Source organism: Adiantum capillus-veneris, chromosome 8 (assembly GCF_014529385.1).
Source record: "Adiantum capillus-veneris isolate H3 chromosome 8, ASM1452938v2, whole genome shotgun sequence".
Classification (NCBI taxonomy): Eukaryota; Viridiplantae; Streptophyta; class Polypodiopsida; order Polypodiales; family Pteridaceae; genus Adiantum; species Adiantum capillus-veneris.
Genome location: NC_140938.1, coordinates 31049817 through 31057365, shown reverse-complemented (window position 1 = coordinate 31057365; position 7549 = coordinate 31049817).

Below are 7549 nucleotides of genomic sequence, written 5' to 3'. Positions count from 1 at the left end.
TAGGTACCCAATTTTATTGGTATAGCAAATGCGAGCAGCTCTTTGCCCTAATGACTTTTGGATGAGATAGGAGGTAGGTGGTCTTTACCGCATACAGATAAATATAATGACCAGTTAATTGAACTCTTGAAGGACCTTGATCGAATCTTTCTTCTTAATCTAAGTTGACTTTTTCCGTTAAGATCTTAGTGCTTGTAATGTGCCAATAATGGAAGGTCCAATGAACAGCCTTTTATCTTTCCTTCAATTAATTTGTGAGAAAAAGAGGTAAAGATTCATAAAAAATAGCTCAATCACATCAAATTTAGTCAGGTCAAAGGAACATGGATCAATCTAAATAAGAAAAATATTGGAAACGGATTTCATGATGCTAATTTTTCTAATGGGAATGCTTATAGATAGGTATTGCGAGTAAGTAAAGAGCAAAATTTGAACGGCTTCATACCTCTGCAATTTCTTGAGCTGCCTGGTTTCACTTTGTTTTGTTGTAAGACAGCCTGCTTGAATACATAAGATTAGTGCTTGATAAGTCCTTGATTTTTTCATGGTTTTGAAGATTGCATGTCTTAAAAACAGCTGAGTAGAAAACTTGAGACAAATTTTGATTGGTGATGAGTGGAAGAACCATATTAACTATTGTTTTCTAGGAGACTTGAGTGAAACCACACACTTAAGTGCAACACTACAAAATGATTCAAACAAAAAAGATTTTGAACATTGTAGAAGATCAATTTCTTACAAAACTTTTGTGATGGTAAGGGTGAAAGTCTCTGTTGTTGAGCAAGCTAGAACGATGCACGAGGCATGCAAAGTCTTGTAACTCTACATTGTAAATATAGTAAACCAAGCGCGCGAAACTTTCCAAGGTAGTTGGGACTCGGAAAGAGAGATTGTGTTATGTATGGCCAAGGCGGTTCCACCCTTGTAGGGTCTCATCAGGCAATTGATACATCTGTCTTTGGGTTTATATAGGGAGTTGAAGTGACACTTCACCTTTGGTTTAGGAGACAAGGAAAAAAATGGTAGGGTAAAACTTTTGATTTAGGGTAGAGAGAGGGATGTCAAGGGTAAATAGAGAAGGGTTATGACTACCAGGATATTTGACTGCATGATTCAAGCAAGGTTTTAACCAGTAAGTTAGGTCAAAGGACTTAAGGCTTACCCATAGCTGTTGGGACAAGGTTTTGGATGTAAGAAGCTAGATGTGGCAAGGTTATCACATAAGTAAGGGTAAGATTTTGGCTAGAAAAAAAGGGGGGGATGGGTGGGGGGGCGGGGCGGGGAGGGATTTTCTTGATTGACAATGTAAGGTGAGAGTACTAGGAGGGGTAAGGGTTTCCACCCTTGGGAGCCTGCATAGAGAAAATTGTTTGGTAAGGAAAGTGGTGTAGGTTGGAGCTTGAGCTATTCGAAAATTTCAACGATAAGAGGTTGAGTTATGTGGTTTCATTGCATTTACATGAAAATTCTATAGACAGGGGTTGGAGCTTGAGCTATTAAAAATTTTCAATAATAAAAGGTTGAGTTATGTGATTTCATTGCATTTACATGAAAATTTTGTTGATAGTGGTTGGAGTCTTGAGAAGCTACGATGTTGAAAGGATGTGGGTTCATTGCATTTTGTTTTGATGATAAAAATAATTGATTAGGGTATCTGGTTTGAAAAGGTTTTGCGTTCTTGGGAAACTACAAGAATACAATGGCTTGGGTGGTTTGGTGGGGTACATGTTTGGTTGTGTACTAGAGGGTTGAAGTCCACAGAGTTTTCAATGATAAAGAGTTTGGTTTTGATAGAGTTGTTAGGGTCACAAAGGAGGTACAAACATTTCCTAGCCAGCTTTGTCCACTTGTAGTCAAGATAGTGAAGTATGGAGATGTTGTCAGAGGACACTAAACAATCTTGTAGATATAAGGATGACAAAAAATAACTGAGAATCCAAATTAACAATAGGTAAAAATGACAAAGTATTGCGGAAGTTCAAGAAGATTGAAAATGAAATTCTTAAATAATGTATATTTTTATTTGGTAGCCTTAGGCTACTTAATATTGAATATATATTGTGTGGTTTGTACACAGGGACACTCTTGACCTTTTTGAATCGAAAATCACTAAGGTCGCTTCCACAATTGTAGTGACAATTGTAGTGCCAATGGTTAGACCAACCATGCAATTTGATAATGTAGGATAAAGACAGTGCAAATGCAACCTTTTAAAAACAAGTTGACCAAATTTTATATGCATGCCTCAAAGGTAAGAAAGAAAACAATCACTTTGCATCCTTGATTAAACTCGGTAACACAAATCAGGTCTGTGGAAAAATTAACTCCTACACCCTAGAATTGATACACCATACAAAAGTAAGCAAATGATATCCAAGGAAATGTAGTTTGTATGGAGCATGCCACTTATAGTTGCTGCAGAAAAATAACCACATGCTTGCAAGTGAAAGGAGCCTACTATCAAATACACTAGATACAGCATTGAACTTAAAGAAACACATAATAAGTTAGAAGGTGAGGTTACAAAAGGTGATCGAACATTGGACACATACCCTCATTCCTATAACCACACACATTTTGAGCATAGGGCCATTGTGTTTTTTCATGATGATATTTTCTCTCGTGCACATGTATATACACCCATCAACTACCTTACTTTTATATCTTGCACACTATGTCAATATTCATTCTATGATATGTGCTCTTGGGGAAATTCCTCTCTTGGTACGCAACAATTCTTATAACTTTGATCCCAATAGTACTAGTATAGCAAGTGAGAACTTTCAAAGCTACATTGCTAGAATCCTCTAGTTGACTTCCTCAATTCAGCACAGAATTCTGGTGGATTATTTTGTGTCACTATATACTTTGGGCTTTGCTATTGAATTTTTGATCAAGGGTTCTTTTTCTTTAGTTTAATCAACGTCTAGGACAAAAAAAAATGATGGATTTTGAATGGTGGTTATCTAGGATAGATTGATGTAGCAATTCCTCAGTTTCGGGTGTCTATGATGTATCTTGTGTTGGTTATTATGGGTCTATGGAATGTTACACGAGGTAATGAAGTTTTTCCAAGGCCTATAAAGGATCATATAAGTATAGAGATGCATAAGCTTGTACTATGGGAGACTTATATCTAGTACAACTATGGTTCTAGCTCAACTGTTGCAAGTGCTCTACAAAATTAGTGCCAACTACTCATGAGGATGTTTGATGGAGTGAATGAGATGCAAAAAAAAAAAGTTCCTTCATTAAGTTACTTGAAAAATATACTATTACTCCATCTATTCATTCATGTATGTCTACAAGGAATGGATGGGACACACTTAAGAACTTATACCAAGTTTGTAATGTAGCTTGTGCCACAATCTATGGAAGCAAGTAGAAGAAGGAACATGACTAAAGATGAATCTAGTTTTCGTTTTTTGACCAACATCAATGATATATAGGAGAACTAGCTACTCGTATGAGATTTTTTCTAGTAAGTGCATGACCAAGTTGTGATTGATAGTCTTCCTAATTCTTGGTAGACTTTCTCTTCAACTCCCATGTTAATGATATGGATAATAATGATCTTTTGTTTGAGGATTCGGTTATAATTCTATTATAAGAATTGTCCCATGAAAAAGTAGGCTATAATGGATGCTACATATTGGCTAAGACATGAAGCGAAGGGTAAAGTTGCTTGTCATAGAACAAGCCAAGAAACACACAAAAAAACTACGTTACAGAAACATGATAAAGATAAAAGAAGAGCAAAATAATGTTCGTGCAAATTCTCAACTCTTGGAGCATGAATATTAATGTTATTATGGGTTGTCCTAAGTTAGTTGCAAATGAGGCTGAGAAGAAAGAGTTGAATATATTTATTGCAAATGCCTCAACTTATGCTACAATTTAGAATGGACATAATTTGTGGGCATTTCCATCATGACCCATATGTGCATACAAATTCACTTGCATGACAATGGTACCAATTGAGCACATAATATAAGAATAAGGTGAAATTTGCAAAGATAGATGTAAATCCATAAATCTTATTTTTGGTGATCAATTGTGCCACCAAACAATTTATTTTGGGAGCTTTATAAGCTCAATATGTATGAAAATTTGTGGAAGGTGTCGAATGTGCAATTTTTATCTTGAGAATAATTTTGGATGCGAAAAATTGGCCTGCCAAGTTTAGTATTTGGGATTGGCTACATCATATGATATGGTGGGAACTTCGGGCAAGAAGTTCTAGTCAGTCTATTGGTTAAGAATCTCCACCTCTATGTGCAAAGCTATGTCAATAAAGAATTTTTTTCCTTTGTTCCCTTGCAATATGTATTGGGTGATTGGGTTGTTGCCAATTTGAAATGCCCTACTAGAGATCACTTTTCAATGAAGAGGTAGAGATGAATAGCCAAGATCAATGTAAAGAGTATAACCAATTTAGTTCGAGCTCTAGGTCTTCTTAAAAATCAATAAAGAAATGTATTTTCGTATATTAAAAATACTATTCTTCATACTAACACTTTTACCCACTTGTGAGAGTAACTCATCTAAATGAAGTATTAGGTTGTTTCTTGGTAAGTATATCGAATAATTTATTGCTATTGACTCTATCATAATGGATAACACTCTTTCAAGGGGAGAGGATTACCACGAAATAGAGCATCTATTATGAATTTCTCTACGTAATGAGCGACCATATCCAATCTCTCTTGCTCAACAAGAGGAGAAAGTGACAACTTCTTGGGCTAACAAAAAAAAGGCATAGCCATACCATGTCATCCTTGCTTTCAAGAATTATGAGTACAAAATAAGGATGGCTTGTACAAATTGTCTATGGTGGACAATACTGGCCTCATTGGATGAGTGGAGGAGGTAAGACATGGTCAAACCAACTTCAGTTGCATTTTTTTGTTCCAAGTTCATTAGTGCAAAATAAGGATGGTTCATAAAAAGTGTGTAGATTTATAGTGCCACAAAGATTATTAAATTTAGAAGATAGCTTTTGATGACTTTTGGTCTTTGTGAGTATTTATTGATGCCATTTGGGCTAAAAAATGCACCAACCATATTCAACACGATGGTAGACCAGATATTTTGTGGGCATCAAGCTTATACCAAAGTGCTCTTTGATGGTATCATCATTTTAATCCAAGTCTCAAGCCTTGGGATGCTATCTCCATATCATGGCAGAAGGATTGAGCCAACATGGTAGATCCATGTGCCAGATTGTAAATGCAATGTCTACCATGATTGATTCTTTTTTCTACGTACATCTTGTTTGTTAAGAAGACTATTCTTTGTACCAATATGTGAGCTATTGCAACTTGTAAAACCGCATGACATCAATGGAGAAATATGTGATGATGCACCATTTTCTCTCTTTTTTCATATTGTCTTCATTATAGCCTAGGAGAAATAAAAATGCATAAACGATCTTAATAAAACAAAAGAAGAAAATCAGAAGAGTTAATTTTTCTTTTTAACAAAATGACAAAAATATGAAGAGAAAAATGTTTCTTTGAAGGTAGACTTGGTGTTCTTGAGCTTGCTTAAGATAATGTGTTTCCATGAATATATCAATCTAAATTTTCTTGGTGATATTGCCAATCTCTTAGTACTCAATAAATGCAACATAGTGCGTGTCAATTGCATTATGCATGTTTTACTCCTATGGGGGTTGTCCCATGCTATCTCATTGCCAAGTAGGTATGGCAAAATCATGTGATTTTTTTTTTTCATATTGATATGCTTATGAAGAGGACCCATAAAATATTTGGAACGTGTGTCTTGATAGATTTTATAATTGGGGTGAAAAATAGAAAAGACGATGACTGACTATTACCTTGCGATGGTCACAAATCTTCCTCTTTGTCCTCTCCATGAAACTTTTCACCCATTTTGAAATGGCTTTGTGCCTCAGCTAGATCAAGAAAATTGTGAGTGCTTATATCCATTTATGGTTCCATGGCCTATTTTGGTCTATAAAGTTCACACATTTTTATACATTCAAGATTTATCATCATAAATACGCCCATGAATTAACTTCCATGCCACACCTATATCATTGTACGATGCATAGATATGCAAGAGAGAATCATTGCTTAGCCTGCAATAAACTCTCTGCTTATTTTTCTTTGTAGTAAAGGAGGTTTGATAAGGTTAAATCTTATTTGTTTGAATCTAATTTAACAACAATTCCATGATCAATTAATTGTTGACATTCTCTAAAGGGGTGATGCCACTTCTAGACAAAATCCCACGCAAAGTAACTTCCTTATGTACTGTCAGCCTTTAATACCATAATATGATAGTTTTGTTTTGCATAGCATTAGAGTTTCGAAGGTATTTTTTTCCCTTTGTAGATCTTTTCCAGCTTGCAAGGGATATACGCCCATCATAGTGACATTACTCTTCTTCTTCGTACTTTGTGTGCATTATTGCACCATCAACATTGAAGAGACAATCATTTTCATACACAATGTTGGATGGACTCAATTTGATCAACTTTTGGGCTATCCAAGAGGATTTTCTACAAAGGCCAAAACCAAAAGAAAGATGTATTAGTCCAAGCACCCACCACTAAGATCTCAACCATGCCCTCATTGAGGTCTAGAGCAAAAAATGCTTGCCAAAAATAGAAACCTAAGTGATGGGGATGGGGATGAAAATCAATGGTAGAAAGTAAAACAACAGACTAGGATTAACAGCTTGCAAGTATGTAACACACTTCCAAGCAACCTGGAATGATCATAGCCTTTGATTGCCTGGTTGCATTTATAGCAAGAATACTGGCCACAATTTCCACAGGTCAAGTTGTTGCAACCTTCCTCCTTGGATATGGCCATTTTGCATGAAATACATTGTTTAGCTCTGTCTTTCATATACTTAAGATTTAAGAGCTCGTTCACATAATTCTTCTCTTTTCTTCTCCACTATTTAACGCTGTTTGGCATGCCTGAAAATCAAGAGCTTTGTAAGAATCTCTCTCTCTCTCTCTCTCAAAGCTCTTTGGCATCTCTGAAAACCAAGAGCTTTGTAAGAATCTCTCTCTCTCTCAAAACTTTGGCATGCCTGAACCAAGAGCATTGTAAGACTCTCTCTCTCTCTCTCTATCTAAGTGGCGTCACTTTTATCCTAATGTGACTTATAAAAACACATTGCTAGTCCTCTTATGCATATCTCTTCAACTCTTGTTCAGTGTGTACAAAAAAGAGCAGAAACAAGAAACATGGCCCTCAATGCACATGCATGCATATTCTCACATAAGCTACCACATGGCATAATGCTACACAGATTGCTTTCATACTCTCACCGACAAGTAGCACGCATCCCTCAATGCACATGCATCCATATTATCATGTAAGCTATACCATATGAAGTAACGTCATGCCTCACAAAGACATACAAAGGAAGAGAGGCATTGGCACACATGCCCCAAGAGAGCTACTGCACAAGAGGAGAGTACTATATGGGCACACACCCATACAAAAACTGAAATGACAAACGAGCCTACAAGAAAACATAGAGAAGCTTCAACCCTTCAATTGACAAG